This window comes from Mytilus galloprovincialis, chromosome 11, assembly GCF_965363235.1.
Source record: "Mytilus galloprovincialis chromosome 11, xbMytGall1.hap1.1, whole genome shotgun sequence".
NCBI classification, from domain to species: domain Eukaryota; kingdom Metazoa; phylum Mollusca; class Bivalvia; order Mytilida; family Mytilidae; genus Mytilus; species Mytilus galloprovincialis.
This window is the reverse complement of record NC_134848.1, coordinates 65,543,840-65,553,889: the sequence shown is the minus strand read 5'-3', so window position 1 is coordinate 65,553,889 and position 10,050 is coordinate 65,543,840. Positions and strand designations below refer to the sequence as shown.

Sequence of the window (10,050 nt, the reverse complement as noted above, 5' to 3'; positions counted from 1 at the left end):
TCGTATTTTTACGAAATTTTCCACCACAATGAAGTGATACCAGAAGAAGTGTACCTAGTTAACACTTTAATATTTACTTATATTAAGAAATACACAGGATGGTAAGGATCTTACGTTTGGCGCATTGTTAAGTACAGCATATGGAATGATCTATTACTATATCGTAAAAATCTCCTAAAAAAATGTTTGCTAACCATAGCTAATATCAAAGATTTGAACGCAGGACAAGTGGCTTATTTACACGTTTTTGAATCAATTCATTGATTCATCAATAATTCAATATTTATAAAAGGCAAACATGTATGCAATTTATATGTGTTTTACAACAGAAGAGAACAAAGGCATATCAATAATCCTTTAAAAACAAATATTTTGGAAATATTCCTTAAATATTTCACAAATGTATATTCCATGCAAAGGGAAAACGGTACTATAACATTTTCCGAGCATAAGGTTGGCATTCTTGTACCAAATGCAGGTGAAGGAAGTTATTCGAAAGGTACAGAGCCCGGGAAGGGACATGTTATATATTTTTTTATCTGTTCCCATAGATTTCTTATTCGTTCCCATAGACTTCTTATCCGTTCCCACGGATTATCGTCCGTAAAACGGATTACTTTTCACTTATAACGGATTGTTAATTTATTCCCCCGTATTAGCACTTAATTTTGGAAATCGAAATTGAATAAGAATGGAAACGGGGAATATGTCAAAGAGACAACAACCCGAATTAAACGTACAAAACATTAGTGAAAAACTTTTCATTTAAGTTAATATGTCGTTGTTTTTTCCCTATAACATCTATTTATATATGACCACTCACCTGAGTATTCGTCTCCATATCGACGATATTTGGTCTTTGAATTATCACATAGTTTCGACTCGTACTGAACAAGCTGTTCATCTGTGCTTATGCATATACACTCTATAACTATCACAGGTTTCTGGCCTATAAAACGTGTTTACTACACCAGACGCGCGATTCGTCTATAAAAGACTCATCAGTGACGCTCGATTCAAAACAATTGAAAGGCAAAATAAAGTACAAAGTTGAAGAGCATTGAGGACCATTTTTTGAAACTTAAGTGTTTATACCAAATAAATGAGTGTATGTTCCTAGTTGGATCTAACTAAAAAAATATATAAAATGTCCCTTCCAGGGCTCCGTAGAAAAAACTTCTAAAATTTCATAAATTTGGTGTGATTTGACGGTGGGCATGGATAACATAAATAAGCTCCGTTGGAAGTTGGTCATGATACTATATGGCTTTAATTTTTAAAACAGAATAATAAAGTACTAACACCACACATAACTATTTCATCCACCTTTTTATTATAAAAAGTGGTTAATTTAGAAAATGTTAGTATTGTCGCCTATGGCAGAATAAATAGTACCATTTTTCTATAGATATTTTGTAAACACAGAAAACTAGAATAAAATGTCATACAGGTAAATGCATGAATTATATATTCGAATAAATGAAAACATGTTTACTAACACAAGTAACCATAATAACTGTTCTAGACTTAAGTTAACGCGATTAAAATCAGGTACAGGTATTAGATATACATATAAAAAAATGTAAATCTGTTAATAAAGGTATGTTTTAAGAAAGAAAAAAAAATCAATGTTTGACAAATCACATTTACATTTTGATTATAGTCTTCCTTCAAACATTTAATGATCAACAAATTAACAATTATGGAAAGTTGTCTTGATGCAAAGTGTTGAAAGGTCGGCAAGTGGACATTTATGGAAAAAGGCTGTAATTAGATATCAATTTAATGACCCGTTAACCTTAGCTGTGAATTTCCTTTTAATTGTGAACATGTCGATTTGTCTACTTTACCACCGCAGTATAAATGAGTAATTTAAATTGTCAACTTTGATATTTACTGTTTTTTCAATATGTTAACACTACAGCCTGTCATCACATTTTCCATGATTAACTTTTGATTACATAAAAATTGTCAGCATAAATTCACAGTTTACAGTATGCATAGTGTTACATAAAATATGCACTATATAATGAATGTTAGTTCAATTGTTAAGAATTGCTTAAGTACCTGTCTTTGTAAGAATCATGCAGGTACTGCTGATGGACGATTGATGACCCCTCTTCAAATGTCTTCATATTTTGTTGATGAAGAAGGTATGGTATGAAAATCAGTGTTTTTATTTTTCTTTTGATACTTGGTTGCCATTGAAAACAACCTTACAAAATTTTTCCTTAATACGTACAAAATAAGTCTTTGAAAATTGAAATATATTGAAACAGTAAACACATAAGATACCACTTTTTTGTTTAAAATTTTATAATTGTGATGTTAATTATTCCTTCCCCACTCCCCCAAAAAAAGGGTGCACTATACCCAGAGTGATGAGTTTTCGTACAAGTAAATCTTCATTTATCATAAAATGCTCGTTTAAAATTATCAAAAATGTGTCAGAATTGCACATTTAAATGCACTTTTTTTAACTTTTAAGTTCCAAATATTTGATTATTTATCTGTTTGGTAATCTAAATTTTGGTGAAAATTGACAAATTTTTACTAAAATTATTTTTTGTATGAAAAAAAAACCAGGACTTTGTTTTCTTTCAAAAATTTGTCAATGACATGTCATGGTACTGTTGGTCTCGGGAGACAAGCAGACTTAAATTTAGAGTTTTTTATTTTTTTTATTTTTCAATTTTAACACATTTTTATATAGTTGTTAGGAAACAAACAATTTTGTAAATTCAAAGTTTAGCGTTTTGGAATAGTTTCATGGGTTTTTGTTTATTAACAATGTAAAATCCCTGATTTTTTATTGGTTAACTTAATTTCCATTAGACTTTAAACTGACCCATTTAAAATTTCAAAGGTGTATATTTTTTACATATTCAGGAAAATGTTGTTTTGATGGTTATTATGGCAACGGACATTATACAGGGAAAATAAAGAAAGAATTTAACGTATTTACCGAAGTTCTTATGATATAGGGCAAACATAACAACTTCTGTGACATGTCAGTAATCACCATCTGCATGATTTTCACAGGTATCACCTAAGTTTACTCTTCACAGTCATTTGAACTTATGGATCATTGATGAACATTATTATTAAATTTTCATGTTCGGACGAAAAACCATAAATTGTCTGTAAAAATAAAAAATAAGTCAGTATCATAAACCCAAAGAACGTATTCCTTCGAAAAATAGAATAACATTCAATACTAGCCTAATACCACACAAGGATGTTTTTTTTTCTATAAAATCAACCTGGGGCCTGGTTTTCGAAAGATTCATAAGATATGTCATAAGATATATCTTAGGACATATTTTATGATCATCTTATGACTATCATATGATATGTCATATGATGTAAATCAAAGCTGTCTTAAGAGAGTCATAGCTATGATGCTCTTATGACTGTCATAAGTGAACATTATTTTCTATTATTTTAAATAATGTTTTAAAAGTATAAAATATAAGAATGAAAATGAAAAAGTATGAACATATAAGTCATTACTATTCTTAATATTTACGAATATTTTTTTTTCATTATAATGAACCTGAAATTTTATACAAAACGGAATTGAAATATGAGTTCATAATTTGTTTAAATTTGTTAAGTTTGTAATATATGTTTAATCTTGAACTTCGCTTTCGTGTATCATCATACATGCATTGTTATTTAACTGTGAATACTTTTTAGATTCGGTACATCGAGTACCCGCTTAAAGAAATGCCCGTGCACATACGTAAATATAGTACTATTACATATACAAAGAACGAAATAATATGTATATGTATTGTACAAAACCATAAGCTAGAAAAGAATTCCAAATTGTATGTCGCAGGAGATTCAAATTTTAATTCACGTAGTGTTTAATTTTTACTATTTAGCTAACCGAGAAACACAACAAATATTTTTATTACAATTAATATGAAATTATGCCAAAAAAGTCATGAAAAGTAATTAAAATTTTAGTTGACAATCATAAGACCATCATAAGTCATGTCGCAAGAGGTCTTAAGTTGACGACATAAGTTACGACAAATCGTAACTTAGGACACTTTCGAAAACATATCTTATGACTATGACATGTCCTAAGACCATCATAAGACATGTCTTAGTCATAAGATACTTTCGAAAACCAGGCCCCTGTATTCAACAAATTGTAATGCTTATTTTAAAACGTACATGTGCTCACTAAATATGTCTGACAAATATGCGTCATCAATATAACTGTTTGTAAGTTTTCGTACGGGTTTATTTGTTTTGTTGTTGTAGTGTTTATCAGGATGGTTTGCTTTTTTGTTCTTCGTTGTTTAAATTTGTCATATAGAAGCCTTATAATAGCGCCACACGCTGTATATAATTTGCGTATTGTTGACGTCCTAATAGATACTGATTTGTCCAGAAAGTCTTTGATAGTGTATGTGTTATTGATTTATTAAATAAGTGTTGATCTTTTCACTCCAACTTCAGCACTTCTGAATATTTCATGAACACAGGTTTCATTTGAGGGTGTTTTATTGCAGAAAATCATTGACCTGTTTAAAGGCTAGTGTCCACTACAGATGATATGTTTAGACCATTGATCCTGACCACCTATGACCCGTTGATCCATTGACATTCACACCATTTATCGTACTTTTTATTCACTAAACTATTTCTAATAAAGTTTCAGAGTTGGATAGAAATAATATACACTTCCACTGTTTGTGTAAATGTCAATCAAAGGTTTAGGAACATTACATTCATAGGGACAAAAATAACAACAGAAATAATAGGTCCTTTCTAAATTATAAATGTCAACATCATTATAAGTATCAGTTGCAAGTTATTTCACAGGTTATTAAAAGCCATATTCTAAATGTCATAATAATTACTAGACAGATTATATATTCCAAATGTTCACATTATTTTGAAAAGTTGCGTTAACATTTCCCAATTGCAGTATAGTTTCCACATTGGACCACAAGATGAAGACACATATGTTGATTACCTTAGTTTTAATTGTAATACTTCCATGTGTTGTTAAAGGTAGGAAAAATAAAACTTGATCATAAAAATAGTTAAGAAACTTCTTCTGATTCTTTGTGTTTCATTAAATGCATAATAATGTACTGAAATAGCAATGAGAATCATTATGTACAACAGATAATGCATATATTTTTACGTTCAATTCTTTTATCGTTAAATCAGCTGACATATTACTACATTAATCCTAGCGATGGTATCTTTGTTATTTGCTATCAATTTGTGCACTAAATCGGAGGTACGATTGCAGGATTATGCAAATTGATTGATAAATTTGGCAGTCGCGATTTGCTACGCACAGACAAACAGACAGACGTATGGACAATCAGACAGATTAACAGACACACAAACAGACAGACAGACAAATTTATGATGTAAATGTCCTTCGATGAAAATGCCGACCATATATTGATAATTCTATTGTTGTTATTCTTATATAGGTGTAATAGATGATAGGTTAATATCAACATTACTGCAGGATTACAATAAACTAGCATATCCTGGAACAACAGACAACGAAACTGTTGTTGTTAAGCACGACATGACTCTAATTCGAATTGTGGAATTTGTAAGTTTTAAGAATTACATTTGTAATCTATTAATTACAAAGTCATGTAATAAATCGTCAATCGCTTAATTATTACAGTTATCATTACCATTACAAATGGTTTCATTTTCTATCAAATAATTGCTAAAAAGACTGAAAGCATGGACTTCAGAAATATCAAAGTTTTAAAACTCTTCAGAAGGGATAAAAGGTATCAATTTATTACACGAAAGCTCGTCGTTTGCAGTTGCTCAGAATACTATTGATCCTTCCGATACTATGTGTCTTTTTAAGTCAACAAAGCATACACACATTATTTATTGTATTCAGACAACGAAATCGATTAAATAGAGTTTCCAATTTAAACAGATAAATGTGCAAACGATGAAATAGAGAAAAATACGTTACTTTAAAAAAAAATTAGAAAATCAGTAAGGGGAAAGCTGTGGCATTAATTTTAATCTTATTATTGCTTCCATTACAGCATCAATCTTTTAACTTGTCTGTGAAATTTAATCAAATACATGTAAGTGTGTACGTTCATGCGACAGGAAACCAACAGCAAATACAACGAACAAAAATAGTTTAGGGCACAGCACAGATTGCACAATATACGAATTGATATCTACGCAATTTGTTAAATTTTGTTGATTTCATAATGATATAAAAAGTTCAAAAAGAATAAATCTTAGATCTGTCATAAAAAAGCATCCTGAAAATAATGTTGCTATTGTTTGTGACGAAGAAAACTTATAATAAAGGCACTCTTTGACCTTAATTCTACGTTAACACTTTGGATTGTGAATAATTGACTCCGTCGAGGAAATTATTTCTAAATAATTACAATAGATGTATGTTTCATTGTAATATGTTATTCTGATTGCGTAACTGCAATCTCGCGTTATTCCTTAATCATGTAAAAATGTAATTATATGTATTGAATATATCTTTTAGTAATTTCATAGGGTTGTAAAAGCGTTGACCGTGCACACATTTTGAAAATACAATGTATTTGCAAAAAGAGGCATTCAATTCTTAGATAAAACTTTTCTTAAACGTTTTAGCAATCTAGCAATATGAACTTGGTTGTTAGTGTATTTGAATATCAGACAATATGTAATTATAATTTATGAGGACATTTTGTATATGTTATTTACTTTATAAATATCCAGTTTATATGATCATTTCATCCAATATTGACTCTGAAAATCAAGAGTCTATCTTAAATTGAGAGTAAATTAACTGGCCTTCCAAATACCGTTTCGACCCCTAACATCACTGAAAAGAAATTTATTGTCGAAATCTGGATCTGGTGTTAAAAAAAAAGTTGACACCTTATGTTTGTGCATAACAATTTGGCCACAAGTTTATTGTTTTCTGTTTAGTATTAAGGTATATGTAGATCTATTTTGGTACATCTTGTGATCAATTTTATTTGGCAATCGCCAATGGCAGTTAGCAGGGTTAAAGAACATCAGTTGTTCGACCTGTTAGTCAAATGCGTTTTGTTTAAATATACTTTTTCACTGTTTTGGTCTTTTGAAAAAAATGTTTTTTTTGTGCTGTATTTAGACTCTTCTACAACGAAATTCGTTTTACATGCACGCCTGTAAAAAATGCGGTTTTTATCTAACGCAATCATAGGTTTCAACGTAGTTTTCAATTTAGACTAATCTATCTTTATATATATATATATGTATATATATATATATATACAGGATGGTACAAAATTGACGATTGACGCATGGTTGGGTACAGAATGGAGAGATCCACGATTTCTATGGAAATCTACTCCAACTAAAATTCGGTTACCAATATCACTGATTTGATTGGACACCTGATATTGTTCTATACGACAAGTGAGTAACTTCCTCGTACAGAAATCAAAATAATAAGTGAGATAAGAAGTTTTTTTTTGTTTTTCAAATGATTTTTTTCAGATCCTTGTAACACATGTTTGATACATACATATACTTGCTTGACTTAAACATATATAACTTGTTGAATGATTGTGAATCATAAAATACAATTAGAATATAGGCAAATCACGAATAATAAAATAACCATTTTATTTTGTTATAATGGAACATTGTACATTTTTGAACATTTCGTTTACTTTTCTTTACAAAATGTATGTATTAAAAATAGTATGTAGCTTATTTATAGAAAAAATAGTAAAATCCTATATTTAAGAAAATAATTTGTATCCACCACGAGCCCCTTAAAAGTGGTTTGTTATGATGAGAAAGGCTTCACTGTCATTTAGTAAATGTAACCCCCCCCAAAAAAAAGAAAAAAAAAAGCTTGAAATATTTTAGAAAAGGACCCGCCTTATTAATTACATATTCACTATACAAATTGATATCTTCTATGTTACTTATGATCTCTTACACTCTTTTATCTTAACACTTACTTTTTATGACTATCTTACAAAATTGTACCACCAAATCGAGCATATAATATCCTTACACTTGTAATTTTTTTTCCAGTCCAGACACAAGGATACGATTTGAACCAAACGCAATAATTGAACAATCAGGATTTGTTTACTATAGCCAGCCAATACGTCTCGAGGTCGATAACTGTCGACATTTCCAGGATGTATTTACATGCACCTTCAAGTTCGGATCATGGACATTTGACGGATTTAAAATTGATTTACTAAACAGAAGCCATGTCATAGATTTGTCAAACTTTCAACAACACAAGAGCTATGATATAATAGATACAAGCGTGGTCAGGAATGAGTTGTATTATGCGTGCTGTCCGGAATCGTATCCTGATATTACATACACAGTTCATTTTGAAAAACTAAAGAAAGGATGGTTTAACTAAAATTCATTCTTTGTAGATTTTTTTTGTTTCCACGGAAGATATTTCAGTGTTTTGTGACAATAAAGTATCCTAATATATTTGTATGTGCATTTACTTCAAATATGAAACGCACATTCCGTTAGTACGAAATGATCTTTTTTTTTTGATTATCAGTTCGAAGTGTCCACCCAATTATTTTACGAAAAAAACTATTAACAGAAAAATTTATTGTCCTATTCTTGATATGTGATTGTTAAGCTATGATCGGCCTTGTATTTATACTTTCTTTTTGAATCTTTAAATAAAGATAGATAGTAAATTGCAAACTTACAGCTTTAATAATCTTTAATGAACTTGTCTTCTGTAAATCATACAAGATTTTACACACATATTACATACAAGGCTAATATCAAAACCATTTTAAAAAGCATATGTCTATATCGACGACAACCTTGTTGTAGCAATGTACATCTAAGAAAATCGAAGCCGGCAACGATATTCATGAATCTAATATCAATCACGCGATGATTTGATGTTTTTAAAACACCTTTAAATAAAGGCAACAGTAGTATACCGCTGTTCAAACTCACAAATCCATGGAAAAAAAAACAAAATCGGGGTAACAAACTAAACTGAGGGAAACGCATTAAATATAAGAGGAGAACAACGACACAACACTACAATGTAACACACACAGAAACGGACCAAGCATCAGACAAAATCCCACGAGAATAACAAATATAACATCAAAACCAAATACATGAATTTGGGATAGACAAGTACCGTGACACGTCTTATCGCAATGTGAATTTACACTCAAAAATAAGAGAAAACAAACGATGCAACGTTAAAATGTAACACACACAGAAACGAACTATAATATAACAATGGCCATATTCCTGACTTGGTACAGGCATTTTTAAAGGAAAAAATGGCGGGTTGAACCTGGTTTTGTGGCATGCCAAACCTCCCTTTTTATAGCCATGTGATTTAAAAACATTTCCACATTATTGTTAGCTAAAGTGATTAAAAAAAATAAAAACACAAAAATACTGATCTCAGAGGAAAATTCAAAAAGGATAGTCCAAAATCAAAAGGCTTGGTACAGGCATTTTCTAATGTAGAAAATGGTGGATTGAACCTGGTTTTGTAGCTAGCTAAACCTCTCACTTGTATGACAGTCGCATCAAATTCCATTACATTGTCAACGATGCGTGAACAAAACAAACATACTCAAAGAGTAAAAATGTCAAAAATAGGGGTACAGCAGTCAACATTGTGTTATCATCTTAATCACTATAAAAACAACAAATGTAACGAGGAAGCACAAAAAGGCATAAAACCATTGTTTAGGCCACACCAATCTTATTCCTTGTTCGACGCACCCGCCCGCACCGAATTTTTTCAATGCAGAACAAAAAATTATATTCCCGCTTCCCGCATCCAGAAATGAAATCATGTCCCTTTCCCGCACCATTTAACTATTATAAAAAGATATTACAGTCCTTGGATGGTGTAAACTTCCCACTTACACCATACACCATTACACCATACACCATACACCATTACATCATACACCTTGTACCATTACACCATACACGTTACACCTTTGCACCATACACCTTACACATTACACCATTTACCATTCCCAATTCTAT

At 30.5% G+C, this 10,050-nt stretch overlaps 1 long non-coding RNA gene across 1 annotated transcript; it reads left to right on the top strand.

Annotated features, from left to right (window-relative positions):
- Window positions 1-4,914: 4,914 nt before the first annotated feature.
- LOC143052624 (uncharacterized) lies at window positions 4,915-8,488 on the top strand. The gene is made up of 4 exons (XR_012971187.1): window positions 4,915-5,034; window positions 5,472-5,599; window positions 7,297-7,437; window positions 8,068-8,488. It is a non-coding gene; the product is annotated as an uncharacterized LOC143052624 (long non-coding RNA).
- The last annotated feature ends 1,562 nt before the right edge of the window (window positions 8,489-10,050 follow it).